The sequence below is a fragment of the Pteropus alecto genome, unplaced genomic scaffold, assembly GCF_000325575.1.
Source record: "Pteropus alecto unplaced genomic scaffold, ASM32557v1 scaffold76, whole genome shotgun sequence".
Taxonomy (NCBI): domain Eukaryota; kingdom Metazoa; phylum Chordata; class Mammalia; order Chiroptera; family Pteropodidae; genus Pteropus; species Pteropus alecto.
The window spans coordinates 16,132,708-16,150,659 of record NW_006443138.1 but is presented as its reverse complement, the minus strand read 5'-3'; the positions used below and the strand labels follow the sequence as shown (position 1 = coordinate 16,150,659).

Sequence of the window (17,952 nt, the reverse complement as noted above, 5' to 3'; positions counted from 1 at the left end):
TTAAATAAGATAACAGAAGTAAGCAAATCAGCATTCAAATAATTTATCATATTACAAAACTATTTCTTATGTTTAAATATATGATACTCAAGTTTTTTTTGTAATATTCAAGGAATTCTAATTCCATCAGCTCAAAGCCCTCTATATCTTCAGAGTGCATAATTCATTCGATATTAATAAATAACCTGTTGATTTTTGTATTAAACATAATTCCATTTTGGATCAATAACAAAGCTATAGTCCACTCAAAAACATAGAAGAAAACCAAATTATAGCGGGTTAACTGATTTGCATGCTTTGAGATGTTATCGGCTGCTGTTTTTAATAATAAATGAAGTCATCCCTTTCAGCAATCTGGAAAATAAACTGAAATAATTATGTTTTCAGTTTTGATTTAACAAAAAACAGTTAATAGGAGAGGAGCAAATATTCTCTCAACAGAAAAAAAGCTGTAGTTACTGACAACCAGGTCAAGTGTGTATTTTTCACAACGGCCTAATTTATTGGTCTGCATATCCACTGAAGTGAAGAAGACCTCAGAGGGCCTTAATGCAGAAACTCAAGAATTAAACTCAAAACCTCTGTATTCACAGTCAACAGATATAAAGGCACTGTTTTGAGATTACTACTCATTTCTGACCTTATTTTGTATTAATAGCAAACATTATTGAAGGCTTAACTCTAATTTGCTTTCCCATTGCATTCAATATGTTTAGTCCCCACGATATACCCCAGAGAAGATTGATGCTGTTATTATCCCTATTTTAAATATAAAGAAACTGAAATGTATTCACTTGCCCAAGGTCACACAGTTAGTAAGCAGCAGATTTTGGGTTTCTACAATCTTTCTGATTCAGAGCCTGAGATTTTTTATCCATGTGATATTGACTTCCTATGAGCCCATTATTAAACTCACTTTTTATGTTGAGGAATTAATATGTGGATTGCATGTTTGGTTAAGATATATTTTTGAGAAACAAACTCTTTATCTCTACATATAGCTCAGCAGCCACAATCAACCTAGTATGTGAATATTTAAAATCTCAATTTTCCAGAAGACAACACTAAAAATATCTTGTAGATAAGTTTAATTACTTATATTATCTGATCTAATAAATTAGTAGTTGGATACCAAAATATAGAAACTCAGGTCTACAATGAACTGTTGTGGTGTGCACATCCAACTCTAGTGGGCATGATTCATGGTGCTAATGATGTAACTGAGATGCACTATTAAAGACATGTATTCAACTTCTGTATACATGCTTCCAATAATTTGTAGAGCTTGACTTCAAAGAGCTGACAATTGAACACATTCCTTTCGTATATATTTTGCTAAGCAGAAAATGACCAGAAATTAGTGTTTTCCCTTTTTAAATCATGAGACTGAAATATAAATTAAGCATAATATAATATAGTAAGAGTCTTAAATTTATGTTCAAAGACAAAAGCAATTTGTCAATTTCAAGAGGTTAGTTTTTTTTAAGGAAGTAGTAGGAGTTCTGGAGTCAATCTGCTTGAATTTGGAGTCTGGCTTCCATTACTAGAAGTTATTTAACTTCATTTTATAATTCATTTTTATATCTATAAATTGAGAGTAACAATAACACCTATCTCATAATTTGTTTTGAGAATTTAATGAGCTAGTGTGTATAAACAATACTTGTGACACAGAATAATTAGTGTTCAGTAAATATTAGTTTTAAAACAAAATTGTAAATATGGCAGAAATAATTGCTTTTTTTACACATAATTTTTGCAAATTAATGGGAAAAAAATTAAATAAATTATGACTAAAATAGAAATAGGCAAACAAAGAGGAAATCTAATTAGTGTCTAAATGTATATTTTTAAAAATTAAACTTTAGTCATAATTAAACTAATCAAAGTGAGGCAGAACATAAAAGAATTTTCTATGCAGTGATTAAGCAAAATATAATAAATATTTATAATGGAGAATATGATATAAAGTAGTTTTATTTTTCATTGATAGTGATGCAATCATACAACTGTATTGGAAATATGATAGCAAATATGTATCAAGAAACATCTTTATTTTAATAATCTTCGATCCAGTAATATCAGTCCTGTGGATCTTATTTAACGAAGTAACCCTGATAAAAAAAAATATATACTCTATTAAGGAAATTCTTTTATGTAAATAATAGTTTATTTACATAAGAATATTGCATACTATTAAAAATAAATGCTATAAAGAGTTTGGAGAAGAAAGAAAACCCTTGGAGTTTTAAGTAAAAAAGAGGGCAGAAAATGTAAGTATGTAAAAAAGATGAAAGAAATCTTGAGGCACAACATCACGTCACAGTAATTGCATTATATTTGTACCATTTTGAGTGACATTGTTTTTCTCTTTCAACATTCTGTAATGTGGTTATAATTATCATTTAGAAACAATTTAAAATATATCTTATATAATACAAATGATATTAAAAATATTTGCTATTATTTACATCGTCTATGTTGGAAACCACATGGCAAGCCAAAGAGAAAACATACCAGAATGGTCCTATATTTAAGTACGAAAATTTATAAGTTGAAAATATTAAGAAGAAATATGAGGCCTCAACATGAGACCAAAAGTAGTGGTGAGCATGCAATGCAAAATACAGATGTATTATTGAACTGTACACTCGAAACCTATATAATGTCACTCCAATAAATTTAAGAAAAATAATAATAATAAAAGTAGAAGAATAAAAGAAAACAGTAAGGTTTATATATATACGTGTAAGGCATATATATCATATATATATGATAAATACTTTATCAGGCATATATATACCATATATATTCAAATAATTAAATTTGAATATATATGGTCATATATATGAACATAAATTTAAGACTCTTACTATATATGGTATATATATATATATATTTAAAGTTCGGAATTTCTGTATATCTAAAGGGAACACAAAATTCTCTGTATTTTTCAAGGCTAGCTCCTCTGCCAAGTTGTTTTCCTGCTTATTTGAAGTATAAAAGAAACATTGCTGAAAATCGTTTTGGCATCAGGTACCATACAGTCAGTCCCAAGTATTTGGAACTAGTGAAATAAAAATTTAGAATTGTATGATTTTTAAGTGCTAAAAAAGATATAATTAATATGTAGTGTAACTTCTGTTTTCTTAAGTCCATTATGAAATATAAGTGAGATGACCATAGGTTTGATTTGCCTGGGGTAGTTCTAGTTTATGTCTGCCTTCTTATCTTATTTAATCATATTTTCACTCTTTAAGTATCCCAAAATGGGCAGCAAGTTATATGCTAACTATAACTATGGGCAATATTAACTTTGGTAGCAATTGTTGTCAAATTGTGAGAAAAAAATAATAATAGTATCAACTTTTATAGGTTGCTGTCAGGATTAAATACTTTAGAGTATATAATGTGCTTAAAAAGGTGTCCAGCATATATGTGTGAAATAAATGTTAGCTATCATTATCTAGTTCCTATGGAAAGGATCAACCAGAAAGAGCTCCCCAATTAGATAGAACGACAGCATTTAATGCATCCAGAAGCATTGCCCCATCATAAGTTTCCTTTTCTATTCAGTTGTATTCTATTTTCACCTGATATTTTCAAGTTCCCTGATTTTTTTTATGTAAATGAAGCCAAATAACCACCCAGATCATTTGTAGTCCTTTAAAATGATTCCTTCCCTTGTAGGTCTATCTTTCTGACATTTGATTTTACTAGGAATAGGTTATGCTGAACAAAAGACTGAAAAAATACATCATCAAGATATTAACTGGTTAGGAAGAGTAAAGGAATAAAATTTTCATGTGGGGAAGGGATTAGATTTTGGAGAGTGTAAGAACTGAAAAATGATATAATCTGTTAGGTTAAAAGTATCGTACTTTAACTAACATAACTCTTTGAAGCATCCAGTTTTAGAATAAAATTTAATTATATTAGGTAAATCAATTTCAGATATAATAGATTCACAACTGAAATGAAAATATATGTATTATGTCCTCAAGAGATGTACTATTCATGTGTTTAGGAGCATTGTCTTGTGTTTTATGGTAAAAAAGAATTTGGGGATTCCTTTTTTTGTGATCTTCAAGATATTAAGTGATTTTCAAGAAATATAACTTCTTCATTTTTCTTTAAGGTAAACATAATTTTGTCTTTCAATTTATGCATGGAGATTTCAATCATATTAATTTTGAAGAAGTTTACTTAAATTTCATAAGAAATGTCTCTAGTAGTAAAAACATAATTGGCCAGGACATCTTCATTCTTGAAAATGCCTGTGTAAAAGTTTATTATTTATTTCAGAATGCTGTTACCAAGGTATTTATGATCTTTTTTTTACTTATAAATTAATTACAAAAGGATTTTGAAAAGCATTGCTGATGTATATTAGTCTTTTTGTATCCAATGGTCCCTAGTTTACATTATTATCCAGTTCTAAATATATTGTTTTTTAAGTAGATCTTTTTGGGAAATCTACAGAACCATCTTGATCATTAATAGAGAATGCAGTAAGTTCCTCTAGTTCCAAATTTTGTTGCAAGACAAAAAGTTTTCAATTCCTATTTTTAGTCTACATTTCTTCAGACTATTGTCTTCCTTGAGTGTATTTGTGGGAAATGTTTTAATTTAATTTTTTTTAACTTAGAAAAAATGTCAGTGGCAAAAGTGGTGTACTTAAGTTGTTTATTACTGTGCAAAAATAGATCTTTAAACTGAATTTATAATCAGTTTTACTGGCTTTGATTTAATACTTCCTATAGAATAAAACAGAAAGTAGAGCTTATTTGCCATTTAATTGGTTGTGAAGTGCTCCAAACCAATGAAAAGATATCTGGTTTGTGGATGACAGAAATTCTACATGATTGTAAGGAGCTGGAGGATGTTGGTTTGTCATAAAAGAGTACTACTGTGAAAGATAAGAAACTAATAAAAGATATTCTGAAAGTTACTAAGAAAATGACAGCGAAGGCAAAGAGAACTCCTAAGAAATAACATGTCTGATATTGACTGTCATATGGTAACTTCTACATGAGATTGGATTTATATAAATATAGCAAAATTGATTGCTTATTGATTACTGAATTTGGTAAGACGCCATTGAAAAATCAACCAGAAAAATGTATTACCACTTTATCATATTAACCATTGAGTTATTTTAGAAATTGATGCTTTTCAACATGAAGACTGGAAAATAATTGCTGAACCCATATCCAGTTATTTTTTGTGCATTATCTAAGGCCAATAATCAGAGTTGCAACAGGCTGGTTTTAGAGATGATTCTTAATTTGGATCATTTATTTGTTCATTTATCAAATAATTACAATAATAAATATAAAAGCAGGCACTCATTGCGCAAAACCCTGGAAGATCAGTATTGACAGAATAACTTGTCTTCTTCAGATGATATTAAATACTTCATGGATCAAATGACATACTATAATATGACCTTAAAAAGTTGAGTTTATTTTTTAAATTCTCTCAAGTTAGAGTCAGTTGACATTTTTCAGCTATCTTATATAGAAAGAACTGATTGATAAGGCAACTAAGCAAATATAAAGAAGTATTTCACAGTAAAAGCATTACTGATAACACTAAGCTTTTACTGTGGGTATGGCTATGCATTAAAATGTTCCTCACAACAATCCTTGATCGGTCATATTAGATAAAATAGGGGAAACTACTTTAACAAATGGCTCAAACCCAATTGCTCAGTTTAATAGTAAATGATGATTACTCCTGGTACGTAGGCAGCTGTTCTCTGTGCAATGATTCATCTGCCATTAACTAGTGGAATGAGAAAGAAAGATGGAAGAAACACTCTCTTCTTAATAATCTTGGCCCAGAAGAGACAAACATTACTTCCGATCAGATTCCATCAGTAAGAACTGGTAACAAGGCCATACTTGGCTGCAATGGGAGCTATACTATAATACCAGGATATAGAATAACATCTAAAGAGAAACAAGAAGCAAAGTCTCAGTACAGGGGAACAGGAGTTACTTATAGGCAGGGGCTATGGCCAAAGGGAGCAGGGAATTGAAGCACAATAGTGATAGACAGTGAATGTTTCAAAGCCTAGATTCCTAAATATCACTGCTCACATCAATTTCATTTAATTTCTATTTCTTGGCAAGATCTTTGGCTTAGTAATAAACAAGTAAGATAAGTGTTAGAAATAAATACTATATTAATATCATATTTTAAACTTTTGACTGGAAGAAGAAATGGTTTTTGAAGAGGTAAGGAGACAAATATGACAAATAGTAAGAAAAATTATTTTAAAATGATAATACTTAATCCTAAATGATATTTTCAGTGTGTGGATTTTTATGATGGCTCACAAAACTGAAGATAAATTATATTCCTGTTGATTATTTTTGCTAAACTCAATCAGATTATTTTGATATGCAAATAAAATTTATCACTTTTGAAGTAACTTGCAAATTACAAATTTATTGCTTAATCTTCTACCCATCTTGTGTATGTTATGATCAAATAGAAAAAATGTTTTAAAAGAATAATTATCTTTTAAATTGTATTTATTGTTTTAATTATTTTCTCAAAATTGTTTTATTATGCAAAATCTTTTGCTTTGCTTGTCTCAAAGAATGAGATTTATTACGCCATACATTACATATGAGATAAAAGATACAGATTTTGCATATATCAATTCATTTAAGTTGATAATTGACATTCATGATGCTAAAAGTTTTTCTTATATAACTGTATTTAAAACTTACAACTAGAAAAATAAGTATAAATTCAATCAGATTAGTAAATTATTTTTTATCTTTTCCCACTTTTGTACATAGATTTTTCTCTAATTAGTATTAGGTAAAATGTTTAATTATTTCATCTGTATCATTTAATTAGGAGCCTATTAGTACTACAAAATTAAGTATGCAAGAAAATAAGCTAATATAAGCATTTTTCAAGAGATGTTAATAATATAGGAGTAGATGGGAGAACAGTAGGCATCTTGAAAAGTATAGGTTACTGAACAGACAAGATCTGTACTAAATTCTTATTTGAAAACCACATCCAGGTTAACACTATGTGCCTCATTATTTGAAGGAAAAAGGAAGTAACAACTTAAGAATACTAGTGTTATGGGATAAAATTATTAATTATTGTGAAAAAACACATTTTTCTTAAAAATCTTTTTCATTTTCAGAAGTAATTCATCACGTCAGGATATTAATTTAAAAAGATGCATGATCTTGTCAGCAAAGCCTCACAAAGCATGAAGAAAATAGAAGGGAGTCTATTTATATCAGCATAAAAAAATTAACCAGACTGAGTGTTTTTTAGATTTGCTATGCTCAGTCTTAGGCATGAAACATGGAAGAAGATGGACTATTTAGCTGCACACCTCTTCAGCTAAACTTATCTAAGTTTCCACAGGTGGAAGTCATGGCTTTCTCTTTTATATTTTCAAAGCATTTGATCATACCTATTTTTGTGTGTGTATTTGTGTTTTTGTTTTAAAATTAAAATTTACTTTTATAAAGTTAATTGAAATAATTATATGTATATGCCTGGAGAAATTTTAATGTATGATTTTTACATATTAATACACCTATCTGACCACTACCGAGATCAATATATTAAACTCCAGAAGATTCCCTTTTGTTGTGCTCTATCCCAGGACCATCCTCCAGAAGTAACAAATATTCTGTCATTGTAAATTTGTTTCACCTATCCTTGAAGCTAGTATAAGTTGAGTCTTACAGTATGTATGACTTTCAATCAAAATGATGTCTCTGAGATCCACTTATGTCATGGTCATCACTATTTTTTTCCTTTTATTTCTATATAGTGTTGCTCTGTGTATGCATGTACATTATATATATATATATTCTATTATTTCTAGTTATTTAAGTTTTTTGAAGCACTTGGGTATTGTAAATAAAGCTGCTATGAACAAATCATTTAGCACACATATGAACTCTTAGAAATCTAAAAGTAGAAGTAATGCATCTAGGATAATAATAGGTTTAACTTTCATAAATACTACCTAAATTTTTGCTAAAATGATTAGAGCAATTTATACTACCACCAGCAATATATGAGAGTGTTTTTTACTCCATGTCTGTTCTAACACTGGGAATGTTCTCTCATTTTAATTTCATCCACTGTGGTGAATATTTTGTGGATTTATTTTAAATATCTTTGATAATAAATAATGTGAAACTTTTCATATGTTTATTGACCATTTGAACATCCTCTTTTGTGAAGTGCTGTCAGTCTTTTGGCCATTTTTTAAATTGAGTTATTTATCTTTTTATTATTGTTTAGTGAGAGTTCTTTATTCTGGATAAAGTCCAGAATAAAGAGTCCTTTGTCAAGTGTCTTACTTATTAACTCTCTTAATGATAATTTTTGATGAGCAGATATTCTTAATTTAATGTACAGCTAGCAATTTTTAGTGAACTTGTGTGTGTCTTATTTAAGAAATCTTTACTTACTCCAAGGTGGCGAAGATATACTCCTATGTTCTCTTCTAGAAGTATTATTGTTTTATCTTTCTCATATGAGATAATAGTAAAAAAAAATGAATTTCTTCTTTATTATGGTAAATATAAAAGAAGTTTTTTTATATTTGTACTTAATTTTCTGATACCATTTATTTAAAAGGCCACCTATTTGCCACTAACTGACATTAGCATGTTTATTTATAAATAAAATGACAATATTTGTAAATCTGCTTCTTGATTCTCTATTTTAGTATTGATTATTTTGAATATTCTTATGTACACATCATGCTGTCTTGATTATTATAGTTTTGTAGTAATCCTTGTAATCTGATAGTGTAAATCCTATAAAATTTCTTTTTAAACATTTTCTTTGCTATTTATGATCGGGTTAGACAAAGACCAATCCATATTTTAATTAGCCCATAAATCTTTAATGGTAAGCAAGAATTTATTAATTTATTATAAAATTACTTTATTACTCTTTCATTAAAAGAAATTCTTCCATAGTCCAACTGGAGAAAGCTCTAGTAAGATGCATTTTTTATGGGCAATTATAGGTTTTGTAACATGGATTGGAAATGTTCAGACTATCTAGACTAATCAAATAATATGCAAACATAGAAAATTCATAATATATCTGACTCTCAAATTGAAATAATTGCTGTTAAAATAAAATTCCAAAGAATTTTCTAAATAATTTATAGTTCATCAGTTAAACTTTTTAGGAAAATACTATGCATTGGGCTGCAATTGTTTTTCTTTTTATTTAATTTGACAAGATATTTTATGTAGTTTCTAAGTGTGATAAAAAATTTTTTAAGTAAAAAAAATTCTTCCATATCTTCTTTGGCAAAATCAGGAAGGAAATAAGTTAGTAGCTAGATAAAAATGTATGATTTAGGAAGGTTTTGACCTTGTTTTTTGTTAGATTATAGTCTTGATCATGTTTAAATGCAAACACTTGAAAGAGAAACCTTGGATGTAAAAGGTAGAGTTATAATAACTAATGGTGTGAGCGCAGGTTCCTGGGAAGTCAAGAGGGTCTAGAAAAGAAGCATAGAGAAGGATTAGGCTCGGATATGATGAGGGATACCTCTTTTTAAAGCAGATGAATAGAGGAGAGAATGAGTGTAGATATATGATTTGCAAGATATATAAGAGGAAGTTGAATGACTTCCTTTTACTTTTCCTCACTGAAATAGCAAGAGAGATTTTTTGCTGACAGGGAGGTGCCAGAAGACAGGATGTAGAAAGTGGAGAACTTTTCAGATAATTTATAGAATAAGAAAGCAAATTGAGTAAAGAAACCTATCAGGACAGCTATTGGGAAGGACTGAAGGTTAATGGTAGTTCTGTTACCATAAATTTGCTTATAGTAGAAATCTCTCCAGAAGTAAGTGTGCAAATGGTTATCTTGTCGGTGTGGCCAAAAGCTATTGGATTTTAAAAAATCTTTTTAAAATATGTCATCTCACAGATGTTTATTTCAATACAATCTAGATATTCTGATTAATATGGAAACATCCTCAATACAGAATATTACTATGCTTAGAAATTTTAAGAAACATCTCTATTTTAATTTCCCTAGATTACAAAAGCTCTTGTTCAGTTTGTAGTGAAGAAGGAAAATAACTATTAATCGTTATCTATATGATTGATTATTTGCTATTTAAAAGTTATTAATGAAGTCAATACAGGTATTTCTCACCAAGATTTATATATACATACATACATATATATATATCAACACACACACACACACACACACACACACACACACACACACACTCTTAGGTGAGTTTCCCATTGTCCTCCATTCTTTACATTTTTTTGTCAGATTTAGAATAACAATAACTACATTTACATAAAACTTTAGAATTTGCTAAGTATTTTCTACTCTCTTGCCCAATTTCATACAACTGTTATGCTATATAGCTAGACCATTAATTCAATTCTTCAGATTCTAATTCAGATTCATCTCCACTATACCACAGGGGGAATAGTAATATACTTAAAGTCAGACTGACTTAATTATGCTGGGAGGCTAAAATGTATTTATTTCTCCATATGTTGTTATTTGAACATGAAAATATAGATACAGGATTTTTTTCCTTTGATATTTCATAAATATCTCATATAAATGCAATATTACTTAGATGGCGATTAAATCCAGTGGACCAGTGTTTTTTTAAAATCCTGTAATCAGGTCTATGGCCATGCCACCCTGAACAAGCCCGATCCCGTCTGATCTCGGAAGCTAAGCAGGGTCAGGCCTGGTTAGTACTTGGATGGGAAACCACATAGGAAGACCAGGTGCTGTAGGTGTAAAAAATAAAAAATAAGGGATTGTAAGCTGACAAGGTCCTTGCGATCTGGCAAAAAAAAAAAAAAAAATTAATATATATATGATTTTAGCCTAATTTATTAGTTTTGTAAATGTAGATTCTTTTATTCCAGTTTATTTTAGAGTAAGACATACTTGAAATTATAAGAAGGAAAATTTAACATATAAGTTAAATTACCAAGAAATTGAACATCTGCATTTCAATCCTATATTTTAAGAAATAATTTTAAGCTTTGAAGATATGGTTCATGGTTTAATGTTTTATATAAATCAGTACTGGCTGAGATCCAAATATTAATAGCATGACTAATATAAAAATTCTCTATTTCCTCATGCCCCTCATTAAATTATTTTGTTTGTTTTGCTACACTAAACAACACTTACATAGCAATTGAAATGTCTCTTTAAAAAACAGAAAATCTGAAAAATCAAGACAAGATTATTTTAAATTTAGATCCATGAATTGAACATATATTTCTCCAAAGATGATAAGTAAATTAAAAAGTGCTCAATTTCATTAGTCATTAGGAAATGCAAATCAAAGCCACAACGAGATTCCATTATACACCTAGTAGAATGCTCTGATAAAATAGGTAGATAATAAAAAGTGCCGGCAAATATATGGTGATGTTTGAATCCATATATGTTGTTAGCGGGAGTATAAAACTGCAGTTACTTTGGGAAACAGTTTAGCAGTTCCTCAAAATGTTACACATGAAGTTACTATATAATCCAGCAATTTCACTCCTAGGTATATATCTAAGGGAAATAAAAATATGTCTACACAAAACCTTGTAGAGGAATGCTTATAGCAATATTATTGATAATAGCCCCAAAGTAGAAACAACTCAAGTGTCTATCAACTGCTGAATGAATAAGCAATATGGTTTATCCATACAATGAAATATTATTCAGCAGTAAAAAGGAATGAAGTTCTGATACATGCTACAACATGGGTGGAACTTGAAAGCATTATGCTAAGTGAAAGAAGTCAGTCAGGCATAAAAGGCCATATATTGTATGATGACATTGATATGAAATGTCCAGAATAGGCAAATATATATAGAAAAATAGATTAGTGATTACCTATTAGTGGTTGGCTATTCCAAAGGAAAATTACACCAGACACATTAACCAGGCAAGGAAGACTATTGTAATAGAGGAGGGAGATTGAACTCCACTTCTCTGAAATAAAAAGTGAGAGTATTGTTAAATGCTGTGGTGAGCTGGGGGAAAGTACTAGAGGAGGTTAGGGGGTCAGTCAGTGTGATTAGGCCATCTATGTTTGCTAATATAGTTAAGCTGCTCTCCCACAGAGACTGGGAAATAGTGGCACTGTCTCTTTTGATGATTGCATTTCAAAGGGATGAGTCCTAGGTCCTTATTAAAGACATTTCTAGATTATAAAACTGGTAAGAGGCTGGGAAAAGATTTATTTGCATTTCAAGGAGTCAGAGAAAGAATTTGCAATGACAAGTTTTCTAAAGTAAATGTTCTAAGGAAAGGGGTGGGAGGAGGTCAAGAATCTTTAGTAAGGAAGAAACCTGATTAAAATTTAGTCAAGCTGAAAGGAAAGCCATAATGTTCACCTAGGGCTGGGTAAGGAGTTGGGTGAGAACAAGAGTCACTGCTAATGGGATGAAGCTTTATTTGGAGTGAGGAAGAGCTCCGGAATTGCTTGTGGTGACTGTTGCACACCTCTGTGAACGTATTAAAAACAATTGCATGGTACACTTTAAATGATAAATTATGTTGATTATATCTCAATAAAGTTGTTTACAAAAACAGATGTGTGTATAATTATTTGAGTGTGTAGTCCTACCTATTATTAGTGTTCGTTTACCAAATTACTATAAGAAAGAATAAAAGGCCATGTAATTACCGTTGATTATAATTTTTGTCTGTAAGGTATCTGTCTTTGCTTCTTAAGAAATTTTACTGGGTTCTCGTTACTTGACTCCCGTGTTTGTCTAACATATTTTTCTCTTCTTTTATTCTACCTGAGTTGCAAGCCAAAACAGTCTGTCTGTCCACATTGTTGCTTCACGAGGATCTTATTTGATCTGAAGAACAAGCTAGGACTCCTATCCCAAGAGAGATAAGCACTTAGTCAAATAACATATTATGTATCAAGACTTGGGTCCAAAATCCTTGTGTGACCTCCAATTCTAGTTCATTTAACAGGTACATTTGGGGACCTTGAAAATTCTCTTGCCTTTTTAACACACCTCTTTGACTAAAGGTCAGACCTGAGTAGCAGGCTTTGTTTCTCCTTTGCCTGAGAAAAGGTTATATTTGACAATTCTGCATCATTTGACACATTTGACCTCCTGGAAATACTTTCTTTTGCATATTTACATAACACCAGATTTTTCTGGTTTTCCTTATACTTCACTGACTATTCCACCTCTCTTGTTGAATCTTTCTTTTACAGACTTCTGAATGTTGGACTACTTAGATTCTGTCCTCCCCCTGCATCTTTCTTTCTTATATATATTTCTTCACTATGTGTACTTTACAGGTATACAATTCATTTTTGTTAATTAATGATAAAATTTATGTAGCAAGAAGTAGTCATCATTACCTTCACTTAGATAGAGACCAAATAAGAATAAATTTATTTAGCTATGAATTTAACCCATTATTTGCAAGAAGTCGTTTTAAAGTTACTTTTCCATGGAACTAGAAAACAGTTATTAAAATGATGTGACTTTGATATTATTTTTGCTTTCACAAAATTATAAAATGACTTCATGCTTATTTGACATGCAAGAAATTTTTCTAATGAATGTGCAAGAGCAGGGTCAGCCCACTGACTACTGTTAAAGCAACAGTATGACAGTATGGTATTAAAAAACAAATATAAACTCATTCATCCATTTATTCATTCAGTAAATATTTATTAAATGCCTCTTATGTAACAGGATCTGTTTCAAGAACTAGAGATATAGCAGTGAACAAAATTGAAAAAAATTTCTGCAACTATGCATTCTATATTATACTGTGAAGAGACAGAGACAAAAAGAAACAAAACAAATGAATCTACAGTATACTGTGAAGAGATAAGTGCTATGGAGAAAAATAAAACAGGGCAGAGGAAACAGAATGCATTGAGAGGGTTGCAATTTTTAAAATAATGGTCTGGGAAGACTTCTATGAAAAGGATACATTTGAGCATTTTGTTGAAGGAGGAAATGGTAATAAACCATGCAGATAAATATCTAGGTGAAGTGCATTCTAAGCAGAGACAAATGTATAAAGGTGGGCCTCATGTAAACATATATTAAACGTGTTTGCAAAATAGCAAGTAAGACAGCATGTCTGGGGAAAAGTGAATGAAAAAAAGAATAGGAGAAAGTAAAATCAGAGCGGTACCTACTTAGTTTATGTTGGGTTTTGTAGACAATTTGAAAATTCTAGTTTTAATCTTCATTATATACATAGATATTTATTGGTGGATTTTTGCAGAGAAGTGACTTGATCTGTTACATTTTACGTTGAGAATCAATTTTAAAAGGGTATAGGGGGAAGCCGGGAGACATGTTGGGAGGTCATTTCAGTAATCTAGGTAAGAGAGGGCAGAGGTTGGTAGGAAGTATTAAGAAGTGGTCAGTGTCTGGATATATATCAAAATTAGATGTGTATGGATTGGATGTGGAGTATGAGAGAGAGAGAAATGTCAAGGGTAACTCCAACTATTTTATTACATAAGTAACTAAAAAGATAAGTCTCTTTAACTGACATAGGAAGAATTCAGGATAAGAGGTTTGGGAGGTAAAAAACAGAGATGGTTAGAGCCATGCTAATTTTGAAATGTCTACTAAACATGGAAATTGAGATGTTGAGAATGCAATTGAATTTATGAGAATGAAGTTCAAGGAAAAGGACTGAGTATGAAATTTTACATTTGGGAGTCACCAAATGACTTATTTATGAATGAGATTGCCAAGAGATGACTAGACAGTGAGGGAAGTGACCCATGTCCTGAGTCATGAGAGTCAGCAAAAGAGACTGAGAGATAGCTACTATGAAAGGAAGAAAGCAAAAATGTGTGATATCCCATAAGCCTAGTGAATAATATCAATAAAAGTACAAGTGAACAACTGTGTAAATATGGCTGAGAGACTAAGTAAAATGAGCAATGAGAATTGACCATGAGCTTAAGCAACTGATGACTTTGAAATAAGAAATTTAGTGTTGTTGGAAATCCAGTTATAATGAGCTTGAAGAGAGAATAAGAAAGGAATTTAAGTAAATATAACTGGTTTGTTTTTATTTTTGTTTTGTTTGTGTTTTGCTATAAAAGGGAACATAGGATTAGTTGATAACTGCAAGGGTTATTAAATCTCTTCAAGAGTGCCTGATACCAAATGTTTTAGTTTTCAATAGTGTAGTGAAAACATCTTTTAATCAGATCAATTAAAACTATGATCTCAAAAAGTTAACACACCTGTTTTAAGCACACTTCGGTTTGTGTATCACATTTACTTTAAATGATCTGTGAGAATAGAAAATAAAATGAATTGAGAAGATCAAAAAGAGCGTTCTTCCTGTAAGACTTCAAGAAAAGTGGAATTAGGTTCCTCACTCCATGCTCCTTCACCCAGTTCCCTATACTGTTATTCCTAGATCTCTCAAATAAGTGCCACTCCTAGGTCTCTGTCTTAATGCATGGGTTCAAAATAAAAGAATTTGAAGAAATAAGATTTCAGTGGCTACCCCAGTTTGATTCTATTTGGAATCTCATTTCTGATCTTGCAAATACTTCCATTCATTCCACATTATGATAACGTCATAGACATGAGAAGGCGCCTAGCAGATCTCCTACTACAGGGAGGATAATTGACTGAGAAGAACTGACAATACGTTCTTTGAAATCCATCCCCACATTTGGACTGAGGCCATGTCTTCCACAATTTGCTCCTTTCCAATGACTAAGAAATATTAAGGTAGATTCCTTCTAGGAGACACAGAACTCTGTTAACCACCTTTGGCTCAAAGCTTATAAATAGCTTTCCTGAACCTACCTTAGACTCCATCCAACCTTCTCCCTATCTCTCTTTTATTTGCATCACAGTCTAACAACTTTCCTACCCTTCCTTATCTCCTTTCTTAATTCTTTTTACACAAACGGTTAAAGAACTATTGCAAACAGGGTCTGAGATGGCATCCACACAGAGACCCAAAGCATTATTATGCCCTCCTTTTCTCTCCTTTATTCAAATGGGAACCTATGGGGACCAGGTAATAAATAAAGTTTTGGTGGAAGTATAAATCACAGTGAGTTCACTGGATTTGCCCACCCATTCAGCGATCTTGGTCTCAATTCCTGAGCATATAATTGGAATTTGTATACTTGATTGTAGGAGGGACTCTACATTGAGTCTGTGGTCTATGGAGTAAGAGTTAATGTGGTAGAGAAAGACAAATAAAGTGCTTTAAAACTACTCCTCCCCACAATCCAATTCAAGGAAAAAAATTTTTTTTCCTGAGGTATATGATAAAGATTAGTGTGACCATTAAAATCTTAAAAGATGCAGAGATAGCAGCCCCTATTACATATTGATTTAATTTGCCATTGTGTCTCTTGCAGAAACTAGAGACTTATTATAGAATATTTCAGATTCTACCAAGTAGTAGCACAAATAACAGCTGCTGTATCAGTGATGATATCACTATTAAGGCAGATTAATAATACCCTGGGCACATTGTATGTGGTCATTTATTTCACGAATCCATTTTTTACCATTCCAATTATGAAAAGTCAGAAACCGTTCACATTCACATGGGATAGACAATATTCATTTACAGTTTTGCCTCAACCCTTCTACCCTGTATAAAGTCCAAAGAGATTTGGACCATAAAGAAATCCAGCAAAACTACCATAATGAACTACCATTACATTGATGGCCATCATGCCAGTGTGACACAGTAAGCAAGAAGTGACCTGTGTTAAGAATATATATAGATCCGGATTAGTGACTTTTGGTCTAGTCAATTGGTCAGGGGCCTGGATGGAAAAGAAATGAAAGGTCAGAGACAAGAAAGTCTGGAGTAGAGACATGTGAATGGACACATGGCAGAAGGCACAAAGTAAAATATTTGTATTTACTTTATACCAGAAAACATCCATCAGGGAAGAGGCATTGAACAATAAAGTAGACAACATGACATAGCTGCAGAAATGGAATAATGAGCACAGTTGAAAAAAAAACAGTAGCCAAAATGGCAGAGATGGAGGCCCAGTTTCCTCAAGTCTCTTACCAAGTGTGTATGAATGTGCAGCTTTAGGGAATACATGACAGAGTTAAGACTGCTATGCAAGGCTACTCCTTGGGAACAATCAGGTGATACCCTTGATCAGAAGAAGGCTGTAATACAGTTTTGCACAGTGAGGGTGTGGAGTAATACATCTGAAACCCTGATGATTCACTTAGGGTGCCTCCTGGTACTCCTGGGCCCCATTTTACTCTAGATGGACATGTGTAGCAAACTGAGAAGTGTATGACTAGCAAGTATTCAAACCATACAGAGGAGTAGTTTTAGAATATAATTTTTTTTACTTAATATTGATTCATTAACTCAATGATATACTGATATGTTATATCTATGCTAAAAAACAAACCATCTTTGCTTAGTTTTAGACAAAATTCAAATCTTCTATGTACACTTTTCTATTTAAAAGAGACAATCAAGGTTATCTTGATTTCCAGGTACTGATAACTATACCTTTGTTAGAAATAGTGACAATTTTATGCCCTATCATACATTATCTCAGTGTATTTTCACCTTCCTATCTTAATTTAGATGGAGATTGATACGAGAACATTTTATTTAGAAACATATCTCAAAGATAAAGATTAATTCATGTTTTCACTTATAATAAAGCCACAGGTAAATTTAAGAAAATCTCTCCCTTTTGTTGTTTACTCTTAAATATTATTGTGTTAAATAGCATCTGCACACCCCTCTACCTCTTTTATTCTGCTTTCTGACTTAGGAGGCTGACCTGTATAGGCTGTATCAATGGGGACCCTTTCCCTGTAGTTTCCATTTAGGATCCGTAGAAGTGACTCCACGTTGGGAACAGTGGCAAGTGATCAGAAAAAAGCTAGGAAAGTGAGGTTG

General features: G+C 31.3%; 1 pseudogene; it reads left to right on the top strand.

The window, feature by feature from the left end:
• The first annotated feature begins 10,686 nt into the window (after positions 1-10,686).
• Positions 10,687-10,805, top strand: LOC112472449 (annotated as a pseudogene).
• Positions 10,806-17,952: the final 7,147 nt, after the last annotated feature.